This window comes from Lissotriton vulgaris, chromosome 4_1, assembly GCF_964263255.1.
Source record: "Lissotriton vulgaris chromosome 4_1, aLisVul1.2, whole genome shotgun sequence".
NCBI classification, from domain to species: domain Eukaryota; kingdom Metazoa; phylum Chordata; class Amphibia; order Caudata; family Salamandridae; genus Lissotriton; species Lissotriton vulgaris.
The window spans coordinates 1,703,370,179-1,703,396,468 of NC_141691.1; the positions used below are offsets into that span (position 1 = coordinate 1,703,370,179).

The following is a 26,290-nucleotide window of genomic DNA, read 5'->3' on the forward strand; positions in this document are numbered from 1 at the left end:
GTATTTATTTATGCGTTTGTATATAGCGCGGACTTTACCCGAAGGTGTCAGAGCGCTTCACAATAGGAACAGTAATGTTACATGAGGAGAAAATTACAAGTGAACAAATTACAAAAGCAAACGTTAAGTTACATGAGGCAAAAGTAACAATAGTGAGCAACCAAAATACAAGAGGTAGCAAATGGTACATTACAGGAGGAAAAAGTGATATGTGTGCAGGTTACAAAAGTGTACAAAGTACAAGTATAGGTATAATACTGCAATAAATGGCAGACACTCAAGCACAAGAACAAACGTTACGTAGGCAATGGTGGCACGTGTGCAAGTATATAAAGCAAACAAAATGCGAGAGGTAGATAACAGTGTGTTACAAGAGAAATGGTTGGTATTATTTTCTTCTGGCAATCCTACTTTTTATTTCTTTTCATGAAATGCATTCTCACACTATTGCAGTAAATGTAAATTACAAATGTAAGGAAAAGGCTGAGTTGGGACCCAGGGGGTACTGAAACTATAAAAAAAAAACTAAGCCTCAGTAACCAGTTTTCAAAAGGTATGTAAATATGCAAATGGTCGTTAACGACCTGTGAAAAACTCAGGGGTGCCGGGCTGTGCTGGAGATAAGACTGCAGACACAGCCCAGCGGAGCTCACAGCAGCTCGAGCTGAGACACACTACGGGGAAGGAGGGGGGCTGAATACCCTGAATGCGCAACCCCCTTTCCATCACTCCACGGCCCGCCTGGGAGTCGCGCCCCACACTTTGAAGACCCCTGGTATAAAGTAACAGATTAATTAGCATGACAGAGTGCAAAAAAAAGGGCAGTTGTGGAAATCTTGACAGTTTACAGTGTGTAGTAAAATGTGATGTGAAGGAATCATTGAAGGTATTTAATGATGGCTCTTACAAAGAGATAACGATCTCTGAGAAGTGTGGTGACAAACTGTTTTTCAGCGTTAAATCAATGAAAATGAGTGAAAGTCTTCGTAAGTGATCATTACATATTTGGAAACTATTAGCAGAACTTCATTTATTTTTCTGCAAAAAACAAAAAAATTATAGAACTCATGATCAGTAATGTTTCCAAAGCAGACCGCCTTTCAAGCATGGATCAAATGTGGCCGCAACATGAAAGAAAATGCTGCGACGGCCTTTACAGGATTCAAGGTACTTAGTTTCCTGTCCTGAAAATATATGAAAAAAATTTAAGGGACAGTGTAGGGATACCCTGCCCCCTTACGTTTTGGGGCATGTGACCCCTTCCTCCCCCCAAGCATGTAAAGGCTCCAGGGATGCCTTCCTCCAGGGACAGCTCACTTCTATAACTAGAATTAGAACTTTTTTATCTATAACTCGTTTCCTAAAATAACTATAATTTGCGCCATCGCCATGCTCTGTTACATCATTCATGACATGATCTATGACAACTGATAACTATAACTGGTGAATTTCACTGGTTTTGCTAGATGAAAATGTCAGTTAAAACATATCATTATAAACGAATATAATGTCCCTTTAACCTTTGGGGTTTTTTTCCAGTCAATTTCAGTTTTTTTCAAAAATCGAAAGTAAGTTATTATGACTTTTCCAAACTATCACTACACTTTAACCTTAGTTTTTTCAGTAAATATATATATATATTTATAGATATATATATATATATATATATATAGATATAGCTATATCACCTACTGGCGGTCGCCAGAAGGAAGTTATAGTTCTGATGTAGTTTCCATAGGAAAGAACTTTGGCGTCGTCTGACGAATCCTCACGTAATATTCAAAACTAGTTCAACTGTCACTTTAGTTGCTGTCTTTCAAATTTCAGGGTGATCCATCAAGCAGGGGGCGAGAAAAAGGGGGGTAAAAAAATGTTTTTTTCCCATGTTAATTTTCTTAGGAACTTTAGACATGGCTACAGCTCGAACTGATAAAGTGAATTACTATAAATTTGGCTGATAAGTAGCTGTTGGTCGAAAAAACGACCTTTTGTACTTCAAACTAGGAAGTGTTGGCAGCCATCTTGTGACTCGGTTGAACCAAGTCACCGGAAGCAAGTTTATTTTTAAAAAGAGAAAAGTGGACAGGGTAGAAACACCCTGACCCCCTAGGGCTCTTGGGGACCCCTCAGGGCCACCAAAAGCATTAAAAAAAACTCCTGCAGCAAGAAAAAAAACAAGCTGGGGCTTCCACGCTTTGTTATTGGTAGGCCCCTGGGTGTTTTTGTAATTAATTAATTATAGGAGGGGAGCACACCCCCCCTCTTGGAGCTTAATAGTGCCCTGCGGATCGCCACCTCCACGAGACTTCTTTTTGAAAAAAAAGCAGGCGAGACCTGTACAGCCTCCCCCTCTGCCCCAGAGACCCCCACCTCTTTCTTTAGGAAATGGGGGGCAGCCTGCCCCCCCACCCCCCACAGCCCAGGGGCCACAACCCTTTAAATAAAGCGGGGGCCCGCAGAACCCCCTCTTATCCCCGGGGACCACCACCTCCTCGGGGCTTTTGTAAATTTAGATTTGGGAGCCGCGTGCCCCCTGCAGCCCTGGGGACCACCACCTCCCCAGGGTTAAATTAATAGTGGAGGAGGCTGCGCTGCCCCCCTCCTGGAGCCATAGATTTTGTTTAAAGTGGTCGACAACCTAGCCAATCCACCTTGTACTGCTCCGGCTATCCCTGTCTCCCAGGAATTGTGTGATTCTGTGGCCTCTGCGTTTGAGGAGAAGATTAGGAAAATTCTGAGCGGACTTCAGATCTCTGGCCAGTTTACATCTTCCTTGTCTTCCCTTGCAGAACCCCCCTCGCGGCGGCCCAGTTGTCCTGCTTTCCTAGTCCTTCTCTGGAGGAATTCTGCCTTCTGGCGAATGGTGTGTCTTCAGGATCACCACTTGATCCTATGCCTCATAAGATCTGGAAGGCATTTCAGAATGAGCTGTTCCCTCCGCTTCACGCAATTTGCTGCCAGTCACTGAGTACAGCAATAGTTCCAGATAGCTGGAAGATGGCAGTTGTTACACCGTTGCTGAAGAAGGCTTCCTTGGACCCTTCAAGCCCGGCCAACTATAGGCCCATTTTGCTTCTGCCTTTTATAATAAAGGTTGTGGAGAAGTGGGTCACGAGAACACTATCCAACTTTCTGGAAAGCAACTCCTGTCTGGACATATCGCAGTTCGGCTTTAGGCCGGCTCACGGGACGGAGGCTGCGTTTGTCACCGTGTTGGACGATCTACGAGCGCGGGTCGACATGGGCAAGTCAGCATTTTTAGTGCTACTTGACATGTCGGCCGCGTTCGACAGGGTGGACCATGCAGTACTATTGGACCGTCTTCAGAGTACAGGAGTAACTGGCTTGGCTTTGAGATGGATAACATCTTATCTCAGCAACAGACAGCAGGCAGTGGCACTACCACCTTTCCGATCTGCCATACAACAAGTGGATCAGGGCGTTCCCCAGGGGTCGGCGATCCGTCCGATTTTGTTCAACCTGTATCTTCGACCTCTGGTTGCCCTGATAAAGTCATTCGGCATATCCGTCATCAATTATGCCGATGACACTCAATTGATTTTTTCATTTGAGGGCACTAAGGCAATATCGAGAGACACTTTCCACTGCTGTATGTCGGCTGTAGCTGAGTGGTTGCGAGCCAACTCGCTTCAATTCAACGGATCTAAAACGGAGGTTCTTCATTGCTCCCTAGACCGTACCCCTCGTCCGCTTCCAGACGATTTTTGGCCTACATCTATTCCAGGTACGGTAGAGGCTGCTGAGTCGGCCCGTAATTTGGGAGTTCTGTTTGAACCCAACCTGCAGCTTGATGCCTCTGTGAATAGAACTGTAGCGGGTTGCATGGGCTTACTTCGCGCCCTACGTAAGATCCTACCGCTTCTCCCCAAGGAGGCAAGGGCAGAGGTAGTGCGCAGCTCTATTCTTAGTCGATTAGATTACTGCAACGCACTACTTCTGGGAGCCCCAAAAACTTTGATTTTAAAGCTGCAGAGGATCCAAAATATGGCGGCTAAATTGGCTCTTTCCCGTCCTCGTTCTGCCTCTTCCTCTGGCGCATTGGCTGATCTTCATTGGTTACCTGTCCAACAGAGAATTTCCTTCAAGGCGTTATGCCTTGTCTTTAAGGCTTTGCATGGACATGGGCCGATACCGCTCCAAAATCTCTTTTCCTGGTACTGCGCTGCCAGGCCTTTAAGATCCTCCTCTGCGTTTCTAGTGATGGTCCCTAGGATCAATAGAGTGAGGATGGGTGGCCGTGCTTTTAGTTTCACGGCCACTACTCTTTGGAACACCCTCCCGTTGACGCTGAGGTGTAGACAAGAATTCACCTCATTTAAAAAGGACCTCAAGACCTTTTTGTTCCCCAGAGCAATGTAATGGTAGTCTGCCTGCAGGATAGACACAGTCTCAGCGCCAGGATACCCTTTGGGTGGCAGTCGCGCTTAAGAAGTAAATAAATAAATTAAATAAATAGATGGCCCTGGAGAATGCAACCCCCTGTTCCATGAATTCAGAACGTACAACCTTTGTCTGGATAAATCCCGAGTCAGCCTGCAATTGCAAGACTCCAATCCTCATCAGGCGGTGCACCGTGCCGATAGACGTGGTGACGCATTTCTGATGGCAGGGCGGGAATTTAGGGAAGCCGGGAGAAGAACCTGGGCCAGTTAATCTTCCTATATCCTGGGAGTAGACGGACGCCTTTCTCCTTATCCCGGTCCTAGATGGTGTGGTAAGGGTACTTCAGCATCACTGTTCAGTATATTTCTGGTGGATTCTGGTGTTTTGAGACTTACTTTCTGCCACTGTATTTTGGGCATTTGGTTACGGGTGCAGGTCTCGCAGCCGTGAGGGAAACTGCTTGAGCTCCAGCACTTGGTATTTATAGATTGCCAAGCCGTGATGGAAATGGCGTTTTTGGCAATGTGTCTACTTCTCGCTCAGCTGTGAATCTAACAGCATGTGAGGTGCCTTGTTTTGGGAATATTCATTACCACGCCGAAGCTGTGTTTAGAAACGGCACTTGTGGGGCCATACTGTGGAATATAAAGTGACAAAGCCATGTTTAGAAATGGCAGGATAAGTGTTGGAAATTGTTCTGCTGTTGGATCATTGTCGAGGAACGGCAGCTAATTGTCATACCTGCTCTTCGCCGCATTCACGTTATTACCACTTTGCATACATTAATATTAAAGGTGGCAATATGATTTATGCTGCAACAAAGGCCATGGGCATTCTGTTTAGTGGAACATGCCTTCATTGATTCTCCATTCTTTTCATTGTCTTAGAGTAACAGGGGGCATATGGAAGTGTTGAGTTTTACCCCTGTGAAGCTGATGATAGTATATGAAAGGGTGGGCATTTAGAACAGTGTTAGTCTAGATTATTGCACTGAGTATTGGCTCGTGTCTGTACTGATATTTCTCTTTGTTTTATTTTAAAACGCGCATGGCGTATGTTTAATTGGACTTGAGGAAAGAAAGTCATTGCCTTTCTAGAGTTTCTAGGAAGACGCAGCTTTGTTATTTTCCTTTGCAGGTACTAGATGGTGTAGAAAGATATGTAGATCGTCTCCCTGCTTAATGTGTTCAGTTTGTACTAATTGTATGTTCTCTCCATAGGTCTCCCTTCCCGCTGTCCCCATCCTTTCTTTTCCTCGCTTGATCCGATCAATGTTCTGTGCAGTAATAGCGTTCGGAATTGAGACGATCAAGAGGTGGACCCCTTGTTTGCATCAAACCACCTCTGAGGTACCATCTGATCTCCATGTGAAGCTATCAGAGCTGACAGAATACCCGGCCTCATATAATATTACTTTCCAGTTGGTTTTGGGGCACAGAATGGCCACCCTAAACGACGTACTTGCTGCTTTGCAGTTAGTCCAGACAGAACTAGCAGCTCCATGAGCAGAGACAGCAGCTTTACAATAATAGGTAGAGAGAATGCAGAAAAAAACATTTAACATAACCGGTAATAGAGCTGAAGGAGGGTTTTCATGGGCTGGAGGCTTGTCGCCTTTTCACACCTTGCCCATGAGTGTAGAAATACCAACACCCATTCCGTTAGCTGCCCCAGAATGTTTTCATGGAGATGGGAATAAGGTGCAAGTATTCCTTACTAGGTTCTGCTTCACTTCACTTGTCGCCCTAAAGCATTCAGCACAAATCAGGCAAGAGTAACCTTTCTAATCTCTTATTTGGCAGGGGATGCAGCCCAATAAGCAGTACCTTTTGTGAGGAGAGACATCCCAATGTTGTACGAGTGTAACCAATTCATTTTCCGTGGATAGAGAGCTGATAGACCTCATACAAGGGAATAGAGAATTATTGGTTTATGTGAATACGTTTCAGAGACTGGTGCGGGACCTAATTAGCCAGAAGAAAAACAGGCCACCATCTTTCATCACGGACTCAAAGATGAGTTCAAAGACGTTATAGCCCAGATTGATCCCCAACCTAAGACTTGTTCGGATTTGCTTAACTTAGCCATGCAATTAGATTACAGAATGACCGAGATAAGAGGGGATAGGAAGAAGTATGATCGCCCTCTTAAATACGAGAAGTCGCGCTATGCAGTGGTGTCATCTGGTTCGGCATCGGAACCAATGGAAATAGGGTCAGTACGGGCTTCTCCTACACAAGAGGAAAGGGAGCAGAGAAGGAGACAGGGTCTTTGCATGTATTGCATTTAATGCGGGTAAAAAAGGGCATTCTGTGAAAGACCGCTTAGCCAAGCCCAAGAAAAAGGAAGGCTGTTATGTAAGAGCAGCTACCATTGCAGGACCTAAATCGAAAAACTGAAAGGCCCAGGGATTAGGGAGGGGAATGCCGAGGGCCATGAAGAAATTCCTTCTGTTATAGTGGAAAAAGATCACTTCTATGTTGAGATTCAGTTAATAGTTAATTCTGTGCCTCAAGTGGTACATGCGCTCCTAGACTCAGGGGCTACTGGGATATTTATTGATTATGACCTAGTGCACAGATTGTGCATACTGCAGGTTGCTAAGGACCAATCAGAAACATTCTTGATGGCGGAGATTTGGTTTCAGGTCCCATTTGTTTTCAAACCTCTGAAATTTAGGTTATCTGTGAGAAGACTCATAAAGAAGTCATGTCTTTTAATATCATCAAGGCACCATTGTATGGGTTGATTTTGGGACTGCCTTGGTTAACAAAACATAACCCAGACATTGCTTGGATGGCCAGAAGGATTATATTCAACTCTCCTTTCTGTGACATAAATTGCCGGTCTTGTTCGGAAAGACCTGTTGCATACCTGTCATGCCATTACTACAGCTGCAGAAAAAGAGATTGAGTTTCCGGATATATACCATGAATATATGGATGTGTTCAGTGAAACAAGCGGAAATGCTCCCTCCTCATCGTCAGTGCGATTGTCAGATCAACTTGGTCCCTGGGACTATCGCTCCTTGTGGTAGGATTTATGCTTTATCGGAAATAGAAAACGAACATCAGCAGGAATATTTGGATAGGTATAAAGCTAACAGGTTCATACGCTCATCCAAGTCTCGAGCAGCTTACCCACTCTTCTTAATTTCTGAGGCAAATGGCGAGTTATGAACCTGTATCGATTTTCGTGCATTAAATAAAGTCGCTGTGAAGAACAGGTATCCTCTTCCTTTGATTTCGATGCTCTTAGACCAGGTAAAAAAGGCAGTGATCTTCACCAAACTAGATTTTAGAGGAGCTTATCATCTCATCCATATGAGACAAGGGGATGAGTGGAAGACCGCTTTTCGCACCAGATACGGATTGTTCGAGTATCAAGTGATGCCTTTTGGGCTATGTAATGCCCCTGCTGCATTTCAATATTTCCTCAACGAGCTATTGAGGGAATTCTTGGACTTATTTGCCATAGTCTACATTGATGACATTTTGATTTATTCGTCAAGTCCTGAAGTTCACAGTCAGCATGTAGGAAGGGTGTTAACAGCATTATGGATCAACCACCTTTTTTGTAAACTTAGCAACTGCGAGTTTCATGTGGCTCAAGTCAAGTTCTTGGTGGTTTTGCTGTCAGCACAAGGACAAACAATAGTTGAAAGAAAGATCATGTCAGTACAGAACTGGCCTATGCCTGCGACTGTGCGTGATGTCCAATCCTTTCTGGGCTTCGCAAATTTCTATCACAGATTTATCAATCAGTTTTATGATGTGGTTGCCCTGATAACCAAGCTGCTCAGAAAGAAGGTACAATTTGACTTGACCCCCGAAGCTAATCAAGCCTTCGATCACTTGAAAAGGGCGTTTACTCAGATCCCAAACTAGCTCACCCTGATCCAGAAAGAACTTACTTGGTGGGAGCAGACGCATCAGAAGTAGCTATCGGAGCGGCCCTCTCCCAAAGAGATACAGATAATGGCCTATTGCATCCCATAGCGTTCATGTCCAGAAAGTTGAGTGAGGGTGAAATCAATTACACCATCGCAGAAAAAGAGCACCTAGCTATAACAAACGCTTTCAAGAAATGGAGGCATTATCTTATGGGAGCAAAACACAAGACCGGCATTATCTTATGGGAGCAAAACACAAGACCACACTCTACACAGATGATAGGAACTTACAGTTCATGACATTTGCTCTTCTCTTATCACCACGTCAATTGAGATGGATGTTGTTCTTTGAAGATTTCCAGTTTATACTCACCTATCGGCCAGGGAGTGAAAATCGTAAGGCTAACACCCTCACAAGACCGGAAACTTCACAATCCCACAAGAACAAATCACTCATTCCATTATCCAGCCCCAGAAGGCCTTGTGTGTGATACAAACAGATCAGTTCTTAGAAAGAGTAGCTAAGGCCATAAAGGCTCCAAGGTGAAGAAAGTGGTTGGTAGACATCAAAGAAAGGAAGATAAAGGAAGGACTGCCTGTAAAAGGGAGACAACTATTTGTCCCTACCAGAGAACTCCAGAGTGAAGTTATGAAATGGTGCCATTCGGCACCGACTGCAGGACATAACGGAGTAGAAAAAACAAAAGAAAGAATCCTAAGGCAATGTTGGTGGCCTCTGTTCAGAAAGACAAGCTACAAATGATATGCCAGTGTAATGTTTGTGTGCAGATGAAACCTGAAAGAGGAAAACCATACGGAATGCATCATCCATTACCCACTCCCGGAATACCTTGGGAGCAGATCTTGTTAGATTTCATTGTAGGTTTACCTAAAGATAAGGGTTGCACGACCATCCTGGTGGTTATTGATAGCTTAACAAAAATGGTCCGTTTTATTTCTTGTTCCAACATTCCGACATTGGGACAAGTAGCACAGCTCACACATGCATTAAGGTTACATGGCCTTCCCAGAATCATAGTTTCGGACAGAGGAGCACAATTGACTGCGCAGTTTTGGAAGGTTTGGTACTCCACCTTACAAATTTTTTTTGAACACGTCTACGAGTTTCCATCCTCAGACAGATGGACAGACTGAGAGACTTAATCAGACCCTGAAGCTGTATCTAAAATTCCACGTTTAAAGCAATACAGAAGCTTGGGTAGATTGGCGATGGATAACAGAAGTAGCTTATAATAGCGCCCAACACTGCACCACTAAGTTAGCTCCTTTTTTGTCACCTATGGTTTCCATCCGGATTTTTACCTTTTTACATCAAGGAGAAGAGCAGAAAATACCAGAAGTACAGACAAGGGTGAAACACATACAAAGAGTATTAAAGATCACACAAAATAACATCAAGGAAGCTAAAGACAGGTATAAGAAGCAGGCTAATAAAAATTGAAGACCGGAACCTCAGTATAAGGTAGGAGATGGGGTTTGGATGTCGACAAGGAATATACACTTCCGGAGATATCGTATGTTTAATCCACAAAATATCGGACCTTACAAGATTATTAAGGTGGTAAACCCAGTTGCTGTAAAACTTGCTTTCCCTAAACATATGAGGATACATCCAGTGTTTCATGTTTCTTTGGTTAAGCCTGCATATACTCGGGTGCGGAATCTCATCGCTCCGGTATGGGTAAATCAAGAACAAGAATATGAGGTTCAGGCTATCATAGACTCTAAGAGAAGGGGGAACAGAGTGTGGTATTTAGTCTCATGGAAGGATTATGGACCTGACGAAAACTCTTGGGAACCAGCTACAGGGGTGCATGCGCCAAGACTGGTGAAAAGGTTCCACACACTGTATCCCACGAAACCAAAACCCTGACAATGTTCCTCCCGGGAGGGATGTACTGTTAACCTCATGCGCTAGCGGAATTCCGCTTGTACGCTAAGATTTTTAAAAGCGCATGTTACGTGACGAGCTGGGCTCGTCATCAGCGTGCGAGGAGGCTACGCCATGACGAGCCCAGCTCGTCATCAGCGCGGAAGGGGTTAAGTGGATTCAGAACGTATGAACATTGTGAGGATCAATCCTGAGTCAGCCCGCTATTGTAGGACTCCAATCCCCATCAGGCTGTGCGCCTCGCCGGGAGACGTGGTGATGCATTTCTGAAAGCAGGGCGGGAATTTAGGGAAGCCGGGAGAAGAACCTGGGCCAGTTATTCTTCCCGTATCCTGTGAGAAGACAGGCGCTCCTCTCCTAATCCCGGTCCTAGGGGGGGTGGTTAGGGTGCTTCACACCACTGTTCAGTATATTTCAGGTGGATTCTGGTGTTTTGAGACTTATTTTCTGAAACTGTATTTTGGCTATTTTGGGCATTTGGTTACGGGTGCAGCTCACGCAGCCGTGAGGGAAACTTCTTGAGCTCCAACACTTGGTATTTATAGATTGCCAAGCCGTGTTGGACACTTAGTCTTTTTACAATGTGTCTACTTCTCGCTCAGCTGTTTATCTAACAGCGTGTGAGGGGCCTTCTTTTGAGAATATTCATTACCACGCCGAAGCCGTGTTTAGAAACAGCACTTGTGGGGTCATACTGTGGAATATAAAGCGACATAGCAGTGTTTACAAATGGTAGCATAAGTGTTGGAAATTGTTCTGCTGTTGGGTCATTGTGGAGGAACGGCAGCTAATTGTCATAGCTGCTCTTCGCTTCATTCACGTTATTAACACTTCGTATAGATTAATATTAAAGCTGGCACTATGATTTATGCGGCAACAAAGGCCATGGGTATTCTGTTTAGTGGAACATGCCTTATCCATTCTTTTCATTGTCTTAGAGTAACAGGGGGCATATGGAAGTGTTGAGGTTTACCTCTATGAAGCTGATGACAGCATATGAAAGGGTGGGTGTTTAGAACAGTCTTAGTCTAGGTTATTGCACTGAGTACTGATATTTCTCTTTGTTTTATTAGAAACGGTGCATGGCGCATGTTTAATTGGACTAGAGGAAAGAGAGTCATTGCCAGTTTCTAGGAAGATGCAGCCTTGTTATTTTTCTTTGCAGCTACTAGACTGTATAGATGGTACAAAAAGATGTGTGGAGATGGTATAAAAAGATATGTAGATCGTCTAATTGTTGAAAGTGCTAAGTTTAGCTTGTACTAATTGTATGTTCTCTCCATAGGTCTCCCTCCCCTCTGTCCCCATCCTTTCCTTACCTCGCTTGATCCAATCCATATTCTGTGCTGTAATAGAATTCGGAATTGAGACGATCAATAGGTGGACCCCTTGTTTGCATCGAATCAACTCTGAGGTACCATCCAGACTCCGTGTGAAGCTATCAGAGCTGACACCCCCTAGGGCAAGCTCCTGGATTGTCCTGGGTTGCCCACCCCAGTACATTGCAGTTTGCTATGGTTTGGAGGGAGCACCTTGCCTGTCAACCCTAGCAAACAGTGCTCCGCTTTAAGCAAGCAGGAGCCTCAAAGCAGAGCACAATTGGCTATTACACACAGGATGCTGCATGTTAGCAGCTCCCTATGTGTAAAAGCAATGCTGGCTCCCGCAGGATGCAGGGAGCCAGCATGGGGTGTGGGGGCCTTCATGCTTCCTCTCTGGTCTCGAACAGTGACTGTGGGTACCCTGGGTTGGGCCAGGTTACCCACACAGGCCTGGCCCCGCGGGATGCAGCCCGGTAGGGGGGACAACCCCTTCCCATTACTTATAAAAATGGGTTTTGTAAAGCGTAGATAGGTGCCCGGAGGCGTCCAAGCGCTGTGACTAATAGGTGTTCTTACAGATGAGCGGATAACACAAGGGATGGGGAGGGCCTATTTATTGAACAAAAAGGTTTTCAGTTCAGTTCAGTCTGTGAAAGCTAACCTAAGTGGTTAGTGGGGAGGTACTTTGACCCATGTTTGAGAAATGGGGGTGTTAGTGACACAAGTTATTTGTCCAAAATAGATTATTGAATTGCATGCAATATTTGCGACATCTACGTTATCACCAGCGTGGCTCCCCATTTACAGTTGTGGAGTCCACGCAACTATCGTTGCGTCTTCATGACTATTGGTGGAAATATAAAACACAAAGTATCTATTTCTATATACTTACCCTCGCCGGTCACAGTCACAGACTCATGTACCTACTCACATATTCACAGACACTCATACACCCACTAACATACCCTATACTCACATAGGCATTTAGAGGCTCATGCACCCATTCACAGATGCACTCAGAGACCCATGCACCCACACACATACATAGTCAGAGACTTATACAACCAGTCACTGACCCATTCAGAGGCTCAAATACCCACTGAAAAAGACCCATTCAGGCCCTCACGCATCCACTCACAGACCCACTGAGAGAACTATGCTTCCATTCACACACCCACTCAAAGACTTATGCTCTCGCTCATAATCCAGTCACAGACTCATGTACCCATTCACATATCCACTCAGACACTCATGAACCCATTCACCTACACACTCAGACACTCACATACCCAGTCAGAGACTTATACACCTACCCACTCACAAACCCACTCAAAGACTCATTAACCCATTCATTTACCCACTCAGAAACCTATGCACCCACTTAAAGACCTACTGAAAGACTCACGCAGCCAGTCACAGACCCACTTAGAAACGTATGTACCCACTCACATATCTACTCAAAGACTCATGCACCGACTCACTAACCCACACACAAAAAACATGTGCAATCAGTCGTATACCCAGAGAAATTCAGCAGTTATAGTTACCTGAGCTAACCATAACTGACGCCCCACAATGGACTGCTTATGACCTCACATATTACATCACTAATGACATGGGCGGTGACCTCACTGATGACATCACTGATACCATCATCCAGGAATGTGAGTGTTTTCTTAAAGTTACTTAGTTTTAGACATATATACTAAGGTAACTCGCTGTGGAAGTGCCTGTATGGGTAAGTGAGTGGGTGTGTAAGTGGTGTTTAGAAGAGTGACTGGGTATATAAAAGACTGTATACATGTTATAGTGTGTGTGTGAGTTTTTGTATAGGTGAGTGAATGGATGTGTCAGTGCGTGTATGAGTAAGTAGGTGGCTGTGTGAGTATCTGTATAATTGGCTGAGTTGGTGTATCAGTGGTTGTAAATGGTGAATCATAGGGTACATGAGTGGCTGGATGGGTGTTTAAGCAGATACATAAGTGTATGGGCGAGTGACAGGGCACATGAGTGGCTGTCTCGGTGCATAAATGGGTGTGTAAGTGGGTGTATGGGTGAGTGAGTGGGTATATGAGTGGCTGTATGTGTGAGAGAATTGAGTTTGAATGGTTGTATGAGTGAGTGTGAGAAAGGTTGTATGACAGAATATGTGGTTCACTGAGTACTGTATAGGTGAGTGAATATATGTATTAGTATATGTATAAGTAACTGAGCGGCTGTGTGAGTAATTGTATTGGTAAGGTAGTGGCTATGTGAGTGACTGTATGGGTGAATAAGTAGATGTGTGAGTAGGTGTATGGTTAACGCATTTACTGTGTCTGTAGCTGTATGGGTGTATGAGTAGGTGTGTAACTGGGTTTATATCTTTATGACTTGTTCTGTGAGTGGCTGTATTGGTAAGTGAGTAGGTGCATAAGTGCCTGTATATGTGCGTATTGTTTTAAATTCTATTATTCTGTTTCCGAACTATAAAGTCCCTGTAACCTTTGTTTTTTTCACTGTAAATATAATATACATATATATGTGTCTTTACGTTTGCTCCCGCTAAGACCCTGGAAAGCAGTAAGTGGCACACCCAAGCTGAAACTGTGTTCTTTAATCATTGCAGCTGCACTCCCTTCATCTACCCAACGCGTTTCGACAGTTCGTGTTGATCACGGGATTGACAAATATAGGAACTTCTCACTCCCACAGGTGGTCTAAATATGTGCAAATAAATTGTGCGTCATCGCTGCAATGCATCCTGGGCAGGGTAGTTTCAATTATGTCACAATCATAGGGCTCAATATGCTGCAATCACATTTTCAAGCGTTCAGCTTGTTCCACCACGGACCCACAATCATAATGGCCCTGGTAGACCCTCGTCGTTTTGGAGGTGACGCCCACTTCTACCGGCACTGGGCTGTACCGCGAAATATGTCTTTATGTTTGCTCCCACGAAGACACTGGAAAAGCAGTAAGTGGCACACCCAAGCTGAAACTGTGTCCTTTAATCATTGCAGCAGCACTCCCTTCATCTTCCCAACGCGTTTCGACAGTTCGTCTTGATCACAGGATTGACAAATATAGGAACTTCTCACTCCCACAGGTGGTCTAAATATATGCAAGAAAATTGTGCGTCATCGCTGCAATGCATCCTGGGCAGGATAGTTTCAATTATGTCACAATCATAGGTGTCAATATGCTGCAATCACATTTTCGAGCGTTCAGCTTGTTCCACCACGGACCCATAATGATAATGGCCCTGGTAGACCCTCGTCGTTTTGGAGGTGACGCCCACTTCTACCGGCAATGGGCTGTACTGCGAAATATGTCTTTACGTTTGCTCCCACGAAGACCATGGAAAGCAGTAAGGGGCACACCCAAGCTGAAACTGTGTCCTTTAATCATTGCAGCAGCACTCCCTCCATCTTCCCAACGCGTTTCGACAGTTCGTCTTGATCACGGGATTTACAAATATAGGAACTTCTCACTCCCACAGGTGGTCTAAATATATGCAAGAAAATTGTGCGTCATCGCTGCAATGCATCCTGGGCAGGGTAGTTTCAATTATGTCACAATCATAGGGGTCAATATGCTGCAATCACATTTTCGAGGGTTCAGCTTGTTCCACCACGGACCCACAATCATAATGACCCTGGTAGACCCTCGTCGTTTTGGAGGTGATGCCCATTTCTACCGGCACTGGGCTGTACCGCGAAATATGTCTTATATATATGTATGTATGTGTGTGTATATATATATATATATATATATATATATATATATATATATATATATATATATATATATATTACCTACTGGCGGTCGCCAGTAGGTATATATAGTTAGGATTTTTTCCTATGGGATTTTTGAAAATTCTATGTCGAATAACTTTGGCGTTTGTGGACGGAATTGGCTGAAATTTTCAGGAAAATGGCACATTTTGTTTCTGAGCAGCCCTCGAACGGCTGAATGGATTTACACGAAACTTGGCAAAATTGTAGATATGGTTTGCCCGACGTGCCTTTGCTATGTCTCAATATATGTGCTCCAGTGGATTTTGAGAAATTAACGTTTTAAAAAACAGATATATCTGTGACAGCGCTCTGGTTAGCGCTCCGGTTCGCGTACCTGACGCGTAACGGATCTGATTGGCTCTCCGGTGTCTGTAAACATTCTAAACAGTCCGGAGCGGCCGCCATCTTGTGTCTCGGTAGGATCGAGACACAAGAGGTGGCAAAAACAAAGGGGGAAATTAGCATAAGGGGGCAGAGTACATCCTCCCTGACTCCCTAGGTTTGATGAGGGGGCTTTAAAAGGGCCTCGCGGGGTTAAAAAATAATAATTTTTATATCGTTTTTTTTGCGGGGGGAGCGCTCGGTACGCGCACCGGGAAGCGGTCCGGGAAGCGTAATATTGGGAAAATAGGATGAAAGAATGTTCAAATATTGTATGTTTATTGATTGTTATTTTTTTTTTTTTTATTTATTTTATTTAAGTACCAACATGTAGGTACCAATGCAGAGTCTAAAAATAAAAATACATTGTTTCCTTTGTAGATATCTTGCAGGTTTTTTCAAAAGTTATTGAGGTATATGGAATTCATAGCGTAGTATGTCAGGAAAGCAGAAACACAATGGAGGCAGGACATGATAAAGAGATGTTAAATACATATTGGAGATGATATAGTGGAAGAAAGGAAGTAACTATGAGCAAACTTAAAGTTGCACAGTATATTTAAAGTCTGATTTTACATTAAAATCAATTTGCTACTAGTTTAAAAAATACATATAAAAATGAACAATGTCTCAAACAATTTTTGAATTATTATATATAAATTTATTTTTCTGATTTATTTTCAAAATTAAAAAGAACTTCTTATAATTCTTGGTCAGATTTTGTCTCATTTTCAATTAAGAAATCCACAGCTTCAACACACTGCAGAAGTTCTATGTCCATTGATTCATCAAAGAATTCTGAATCATTTTCTGTGTCTTGGTTGCATTCTGCAACAATTTCCACGTTATTTTTCTGCTCTCCTTCCATTTCTCTGCTGTAAAATGAATTTTAAAAAAATATATCAGTACAGATAGGGCACTGTTGGGTTTAAGTACAGACAGGTAGTTTGGTTTTTCAAACAGTGATTTTTTCGTTGGGCAGAGTATGGTATCAAACTGGAAGTAGAAATATCAAAAAATGTATGTGATAAAGTCTAAGTCCATTCTTAATTATACAAGACAAGTCTAACTCCATCCATAACTAAAACAGAGAAGTCTATTTTATTCTATAAGTATTACAGAGGGATAGTATATATCAGAAAATGTTTTCCTAATTAACTTACAGTACAGAACATACTTCAGTTTTTAAAATAACATCTTACCTTTCAAATAGAAGTTTAAGTTATCAGTTGAAATGTACTTGATATGTACTTCAAGAAGTAGTAGTCAAAATGGCTGTGTTTCTCTCTCTTTCTTTATATATATTCAGGTACATAACCAATCAAATGTCATGAAATAATAGAAGATATTGAAAGTAGCATTTTGATTGGTTAGGTAATTTACCTCAGGATATTTAATCAGGCTTACAGCATGATTTTCACAATGAAATTCCATCAAATTTGGGGAAATGGTAGGGACTGCTATGTAGTAGGGGCTATTCTATATTTGATGAAAGTGTCTGTAGTGGTTTTTCTGTAAATTACTTTCCCACCTTTTTTTATCAAGCGCTTACCGGTGCGCTCCCCGGTACGCGAACCGGCAGCGTTACGGGAGTCCTCCATTTTGAGTATTGGTAGAATTGAGACACAAAATGGAGGACAAACAATGTTCGGAATGGGTAGAAGGGGGCACGGTAGACACTTTGTGACCCTCTAGGATTTCGGAGGGGGGATTAGGATGCTGATACATGCAAAAATAAATTTAAAAAAAATTAAAAAATTTTGCGGGGGGAGCGCCCGGTACGCGCACCAGTAAGCGAACCGGGGAGCGTACTTTGGAGAAAAAAAAAAAAGAATACATTTTACAGCTTTTGATATTTGCTATTAAAAAACCATTGAAATTCACTGAAAAAACCATAGGTTATAGACCATATATAGTCAGGAATTAGCATTTACAAAACCTTGAAAATTCACTGAAAAAAACATAGGTTATAGACCATATATCGTTGGGGATTAGCATTTTCAAAACCTTATTTTACTCGCACAAAACCATTGAAATTCGCATATATAGTTAGATGCACTAACTATATATCGCGCACCCGCAATCCACTGCTGATGATGTCACATATTACATCATTCATGACATGGTCAGTGACATCACTGATGACATCACTGATGACAACTCAAATGACATCACTGACAACATCACTAATGACAAATAAAATGACATCACTGATGACATCATCCAGTGACTGTATGTTTCTGTAAAGTTAAAATATGTCTTACATATTGAAGAATGAGTGGATGTATAAGTGTCTGGATGAAGGATTTAGTAGATGCATGACAGACTGTATGAGAGAGTGTTTAAATGTGTCTCACTGAGTGCATAGGTTAGTGACTAAACTGTCTTAATGTGTGCATCATTATGTCTGTTGTTCTGTAAACTGCTGCATTTGTTGATCAGTAGCTATATGAGTAACTATATGGGTAATTGATTGGTTGCCCAAGTATTTGTATGGGAGAGTGAGTGTGTGTGTGTGGGTGGCTGGGAGGTGTGTGACTCTGTGCATAGATGTGTGAACAGTTGATTCACTAAATGTATGGGTTCAAAACTGCATGTGGAAACAGCTGTATGGGTGGTTGACTGTGTGCATGAGTGTATTGGTGAGTAAATGGATATCTCAGTGCTATATGTCAAAGTAAGTACATATGTAAAACACAGTGCATGTGAGAGTTGAGATATATAAATTACTGTGTATAATAGCTAGTGAATGTGTGAGTGGCTGCATGGATCATTGAAAACTTGTATCAGTGATTGTATAAGAGAGTAAATATGTGTTAGAATAAGTTTCAATAAGTAAGATGTGTATAACTGTATAGTTGAGGAAATGGAGGTGTGATTGATTCTTTGCATGACTGACTAGGTGTATGAGTAACTCTATGGATAAGTGACAATCTGTGAGTGTCTGTTTACACTGGGTGTACCTAAGGTTATATTAGAGTCTGAACAGATTCATCGTATTATCACATGCATGACGTCATCAGTGATGTCACTGACCATGTCATGAATGATGTAATATGTGACATCATCAGCAGTGGATTGCGGGTGCGCGATATATAGTTAGTGCATCTAACTATATATGCGAATTTCAATGGTTTTGTGCGAGTAAAATAAGGTTTTGAAAATGCTAATCCCTAACTATATATGGTCTATAACCTATGGTTTTTTCAGTGAATATATATATATATATATATATGCAGTTCTTTGCCGCATGTATTGCATTCTTAAACAAATATTTATTAACTTTGTTATATTTATTTGTATAGACAAAATCAAATGTGATATTATGAAGCATTTATGCAGATATTACATATGTATAGCTCATTGGAATAGGTTTAGCGTCCTCGAGGAGGTGGACTGACTCACTCAGTCATGTACGCCCCCACGAGAACATAATGAGGGTAACTCAGAGGATGGTGTTGCAATACAGGAAAAGTCACTATCCTCTGCTAGTTACGAGGTCCCCTGCCCTCATGCCTCAAAGAGGGAGGAGACAAGGGCAGAACAGAGCCTGGACCAGGTATTACCAAGAGAACAAGGGGGTGAGAAGGATAAAGTTAAGTCTATGGAAGGTAGTATAAAAATACTCTCGTAGAACGTCGCAGGCCTAAAGAGCAAGCTACTCGTACCAGACTGGTCCTCCTTTATGACCACTCATGACATTTGCTTGATGCAAGAAACCTGGTCCCTCGAGGCGAGTGACAGTCTCGGTTTTGCTACCTATGACATTCCTGCAGTCTCCGGTGGGAAAGGCCGCCCTTCGGGTGGCCTGGCCGTATGGGTAGGTTTACACTTGGGCATGCTGACTGTACAAGTGGATACAAACTCGCCAGATATCCAATGTGTTTTGCTAACATCTGTTAGTAGATCTACATTGGCTATTATTAATATCTACTCTAGGCCTACCGTGAACGGGAAAGAATCGAGTACTATTCAAGCACTAGACCATTTCCTTCAGACACTTGACCTCGCAACTCCGATCATTCTTGGTGGCGATCTGAATTGTCAGTTCGAACCATTGGGTGGATCCGAGTTGTGTGAGGAGGATGAGGTCGATTTGCTCTGGCACATTCCAGCCCCAAGAATTGCCCCGGTTAAGGCCTAGACCCCGTTAGTATTACAAATCAAGGCCTTGACCCTTGCAATGTCTCTGCGAGCATGCAATGGAAGGGGCAACAACGAAAGTTCCGGCCTGCCCACATATAATAGGACAAATCGTACTTCCACCATTGATTACCTCATGTTGGAAGCCAAACATTGGGGCAAGTTTAAAGACTTTGGGGTTGTCCTAAGGCACGATAGTGACCACAATGCGCTGGTCCTAACGCTTAAACCCGGTGCATTTGGACTAACTAACCCTGACTCTAATTCCACTCCGATAGTCCCACCACACATTATATCTAACAACAGGAGAAGAGTCAAATGGCCTTCTTGCCTAGACTCTCCTACTCGTCTCGCAAAAATCTATCAGATAGCTGTTCCACTGATAAGCGATATGGGTAATTCCACCTCCCATGGGCAGACTATAGAGACCCACAGAAAGTTAGTTGAGAGTCTAGGGGATGTATTCTATCCGGTTAGTGGGACTAAGTTGCGCCGGAACAAAACACATCCCTGGCACAACCACGCATGTAAAAACTCCAAGAAAGACCTACTCAAGGCAATTAAATCTAGGGATATCCTTAAAATTAGAACAACTAGACTGCTGTACAAGAAGGTGCTTATTAGAGCAAAGAGCGAGTGGGAGGAATCTAGGTGGGAAGAGTTGAGACAGGCACTACTCCTAAAAGATTCTAAGACCTTTTGGCTAATTGTTACTTCTTCAGTGACAGGTGAGAGAGATACTGGGGTCTCGAATATTGCCCCTATAGTGTGGAAGGCACACTTTAAGTCACTCTATACAAGCCCTGAGTTGGAGGAAATTGGGTGTCAGGCCCAGGATGGGCTGCCAGAACTGGTTTTGGAACCTTGGGCCTGTGCGCCACGGGACTTCCGGCACGAGAGCCGACTGCCGGGGGCCCCGGGGTCCGGGAGTTTGGTTCCACGTGCCCGCACGGCCCGGGACCTCCCGCATGAGTGTCGACTGCTGGGGGCCCCGGCACTGGGACTTCTCCCTGTCAAAATCTTAGTTTTAATCAAGCTTCCGCGATTCCCGTCACCCCAGACCCCCTGCATGAGAGCCGTCTGCCGGGGGCCTTGGGCCCCGGGATCTCGGTTTCTTGCACCCGCACAGCCTGGGACCTCCCGCACGAGTGTCGACTGCTGGGGGCCCCGGGTCCAGGGATTTCCCCCAGTCAAAACCACAGCTCCAGCCAAGCCTCCGAGACTCCCATGGCCCCAGATCCCCCGCACGAGTGTAGACTGTCGGAGGTCTTGGGCCCTGGACCTGGATCCTGTCTCACAATAGTGAGACAGGATGCCCCTACTGGGACTCCCACTTATAGTTCAGACAATATCACACTCAGGGAAGTTGAACTGGCAATTGAGAAACTGCTCCAGAATAAGGCCCCGGGTCTGGATAAGCTCCCTGGAGATCTCTTTCGCTCTCAGCCATAAATCTGGGCCCCATATTTGATGGTCCTGTTCAATGCTGTCTTACAGGGCTCCCCAGTACCTGAGACCTGGCTGGGAGCCGAGATTGTTCCAATTTTTAAAAAGGGCTGTCCGCTCACCCCATCAAATTATAGACCAATTAGTTTACTCGACACGACCCAGAAGCTGATGGGCCGAATCCTGCTGGAGAGATTATTGGGCTGGATGGAGGAAAACAAAATTTTGACCACCCTCCAAGCCGGTTTTAGATCAGGGGTCTCGACTCTGGACCAGATCTTCCGACTCCAGGTCCTATACTAGAAAACTGCAAGAGTAGAGGGTGGCAGCCTCTACCTTGTTTTTGTGGACCTGCGGACCGCATTCGATCTGGTCCCTAGGGAGAGGCTCTGGACGGTGTTGGAGGAACTTGGTCTCCCTTCTTATTTACTAGATGCCCTAACCCGACTTCATACCGGGAACTACGCCCAGGTGAGGTGAGGGAAAAACGGGGAATTATCCGATCGCTTCCCTGTTACCCGGGGAGTACGCCAGGGTTGCGTACTGGCCCCTACTCTCTTTAGCTTGTATGTCAATGGCCTGATAGGACTTAATTGTGTCAGGGATAACGATGCTCCACGCCTGGCTACTGGTAGGGTGCCTGCTCTTATGTTCGCGGACGACACCTTGTTGTTGTCGCGGACATCATCGGGCATCCAGCAGGTTCTGCACCGGTTTGTTTCCTTCTGCGCCTCGCGGGGTATGGAGATCAACTTGGAGAAAACCAAGTTTATGATCTTCAACCCCCCGAGGCACACCCGCCCAAACCCCACATTGAATGGAACCCCACTTGAGCGAGTTAAGACCTTTATATATCTGGGAGTGACCTTGACTGAACACTTTACATAGGACCACCAAGTCTCTAAATCCTCCTTGAGACTTGCACAGATTATGGGTGGCGTACGCAGACTCCATAGTGCCTCAACCTTTAAACCGGCTACCCCTGCCCTAGAGATATACAAAACACAGGTCAGGTCTGCAGCCTTGTACTCTGCTGAACTCTGGGGACACACTAATGCATGTAATTCAATGAAAGTCGAGCAGTCTTTCATGCAACATTTGTTTGGTCTTCCACAAAGCACGCCCCTGCTACCATTACGCTTGGACCTGGGTCTGAAATCTATTACTGACCTGGTGGCAGTTCGACCTCTGCTCTATTGGAGAAGGCTCTGGTCTGTGCCGGAGCTTGAACCGTTTAGAGCAGAATTCAATACTATCTGGGGGCAGCTAAAGAACAAGAATATACTTTGGTTGGTACATGTTAAGACTCTCCTTTACCAAATTGGTCTTCCCCAACTTTGGGATACACCGGAGGACAGCTGCATGAGAATGCAAAGGACTGTACTGGTGGCAGCTGTAAAATCGCATAACCTCAAACTGCTACACTGTTCTACTTCCCTGGGCAGATTGTCCACTGAGTTCCTCAAAACAAAAGTTGAATACAGGATGGAGGTGTTTTTGGACCTGGTGCAGCCTCCACTGGCAAGAAAACTATATATTCAATTGAGGCACGGCTCCTTACCGGTTGGGTCATTTACATCCAGATGGGCAAAAACGACGAAGGCTAACTGCCCTGCCTGTAATCACGCCAGGGAAGACATTATACATATCCTCTTTTTTTGTCCAGCATACAGTGAAATTCGGAAGTGCTGGATTATCCCATTATGCAAGAACTTGGGTTTTAGACACTGTGTACATGCTTGTAGAGTCCTAACTTATGACACTACCCCTCTCATTGTTTTTGCCGTCTCCCGGTTTTTATTCGGCATGTGGCGGAGAAGAACTGTATTTATCCACAGGAAATAATGGACTACTGCTTTTATGCTTCATTATTCCTTTGATAACCAAAGTTTAATAACTTTTTAATTCTGAAGTATTTATGTTTTATTATTGTGCTTGTACATATTTTATTGCACTTTTGTGGTCTTTGACCGAAATAAAGTTATCAAAGTGAAGTGAAGTGAATATGTATAGTCTTTTTTCCATTACAAATTTTGGCATGGCACCGCTGATTGTAATTGAAGTAGCACTAGCACTTTAAAAGGGCTCTCAATTGTACGTAACGCATCATGTGATCAAGGTCCAGGTGGGATCGAAACGCGTCATGGCGGCTTTGATGCAGGGTGTTTTGAAATAAACGGCACAAAGAACTTTGGGTCCACGTGTTCATCCTTTTTCTGCTTGCACGAGAAAGGTTTGGGCGAAGTACGAGAATATATATATATATATTTGGCCCTGAAGAAGGCAGAAGGCTGCCGAAATGCATTCGCATCTGTGCGGGTCTGGAAGGAGGTTTGGTGCATCAAATATAGCGTCACCCAGGGACGCTTCACAGAGACCCCCGCCGCGCTTTGGGCAACCGGCTTCACTGGGACCTGGACTCTTGCAGTTCGTCTTTGCGCACCAGCGTTGGCTGGAAAGGCCGGCAGCCCGCCATCAAAACCGGGGAGAAAGGAAAGCAGTTTTGGGATTACTAATCCCATGCCGGGTAGAGCACATTGTGGTTCATCCCCTGCTCAATTGTCTCTCTGGTCGAGGTGGCTGCGGCGGTATTGGGGGACCGGAGGTGACACTGAACTGTTGGCACACCAAAGCGGGACTTACATCACAGTTGCCTTGGGGCTCACGCTGTTCCCTGCCCCCCCGGAATGACATTATCACTATTTGTGGTTTACTCCTGCACCGATGGTCCCGGACTTCACTATGCTGCATTCTGGGTCTTGCAGTCCTGCGCCACACTCGGGACTGCTCACAGGTGCGTGGAGTTGATTACTGGGGGTGGAGCTGGCTTGCATCAGCAAGCGTTCTAATGAGGGACTGACCTGCAGCATGAGACTTTACTCACGGATCGTTTTGGGCGCTGAAGAAGGCAGAAGGCTGCCGAAATGCATTCGCATCTGTGCTAATTAAATAGTGTTACCTACCGTTTCCCCCTGAGTCACTGTCTTTCTTTCTGGAAGGAGGTTTGGTGCATCAAATATAGCGTCACCCAGGGACGCTTCACAGAGACCCCCGCCGCGCTTTGGGCAACCGGCTTCACTGGGACCTGGACTCTTGCAGTTCGTCTTTGCGCACCAGCGTTGGCTGGAAAGGCCGGCAGCCCGCCATCAAAACCGGGGAGAAAGGAAAGCAGTTTTGGGATTACTAATCCCATGCCGGGTAGAGCACATTGTGGTTCATCCCCTGCTCAATTGACTCTCTGGTCGAGGTGGCTGCGGCGGTATTGGGGGACCGGAGGTGACACTGAACTGTTGGCACACCAAAGCGGGACTTACATCACAGTTGCCTTGGGGCTCACGCTGTTCCCTGCCCCCGCGGAATGACATTATCACTATTTGTGGTTTACTCCTGCACCGATGGTCCCGGACTTCACTATGCTGCATTCTGGGTCTTGCAGTCCTGCGCCACACTCGGGACTGCTCACAGGTGCGTGGAGTTGATTACTGGGGGTGGAGCTGGCTTGCATCAGCAAGCGTTCTAATGAGGGACTGACCTGCAGCATGAGACTTTACTCACGGATCGTTTTGGGCGCTGAAGAAGGCAGAAGGCTGCCGAAATGCATTCGCATCTGTGCTAATTAAATAGTGTTACCTACCGTTTCCCCCTGGGTCACTGTCTTTCTTTCTGGAAGGAGGTTTGGTGCATCAATATATATATATATATGTATATGTATATATATGTATATGTATATGTATATATATATATATATATATATATATATATATATATATTACCTACTGGCAGTCGCCAGTAGGTAATTATAGTTAGGATTGTTTTCCATAGGAAATCCGCAACATTCTATTGGAATAACTTTGGCGCCGGTTGAGGAATCTGCCTGTAATTTTCCTTAAATTTGCCTCTCTGCGCTTCGCTCCTTCCCTGAAAGTTTGGGGGGGATTCGTCAAGCGGGGGCTGAGAAAAAAGGGGGGTCCCAAAACGCATTTTCCCCATGTTAATTTGCATAGGAAATTTTGAGACGGGCTACAACCCCAACTGCTGAACGGAATGACCCCAAATTTGGCAAAAAGGTAGTGGTTGGATCAGAAAGCGACATTTAAAAAAAAAAAAAGATTCGATATCTAGGGACGAGGTGAAGTCGCGTCCGCTCCCGACCACGAGCTTCATTCTAATTGGCTACCAACACTCCAAACCAGGAAGTGTTAGTAGCCATCATGTGACTCGGTAGAAGCGAGTCACCAGAAAACAGAGAAACAAAGATATAAAACAAGAGAAGGGGGCCGGGTAGAAACACCCTGACCCCCTAGGCCTCCTCCAGGGGTCCCAGAAGGACACCCATGGACACAAAAAGCACTTTCTTTTATTTTGGCGCAATTCGCGCTGGGGTTGCAAATTCCGCCAAAATTGTTTAAAAACAATGAAGCGCGGGTTCCCACATTTTATTTTAATGAGGCCCCCGAGTGGGCTAGGACCCGGGGGAAGTCCTTAAAAAAGAATAGCGGGCCCCCACAGCCCTGGGGAGCACCACCTCCCCAGGGCTTCACTCATGTTGGGGGGGGCACGCAGTCCCCCTCCTGGAGCTCGTGATGGCCCTGGGGACAGCCACCCCCCAGGGCCGGCTCCTGCAGTGTCCTGGGGTGCCCACCTCCAGGACACTGCTGTTTGCTATGACAGGGCGGGAGCAACGCGGATCCTGCCCTGTCTTAGCAAACTTGCTTTGGATTTTGGAAGTAAGAGCTGGGAAACCTGCTCTCGCTTCCAAAATCCAAAGCACATTGCTTTACCACACAGGGAGCTGAGGTTCCGTGACAATCGTAAGTGGTGTTTTTACCTCGCACGAATATGGTCGAGTCTGGTATCTATGAACCGCAAATGACGAGTTTAGTAAGTGTGCGCAGTTCCGCTGTGCTAACTTAAACCGTTCGTTTGTTATGTGGGTTTTTCATCTGTACCCACGGGTTCCATCTTAGATACGGCATCCATTTTGTCTCTTGCCCTCAAGTAGCCAGCGAAC

The 26,290-nt window shown here is 44.6% G+C and overlaps 1 protein-coding gene across 1 annotated transcript in view; it reads left to right on the plus strand.

Annotated features, from left to right (window-relative positions):
* Positions 1 to 26,290, plus strand: part of LRRC69 (leucine rich repeat containing 69) — a 351,609-nt gene that overhangs the window by 62,010 nt on the left and 263,309 nt on the right. The gene's annotated exons all lie outside the window — the stretch shown is intronic.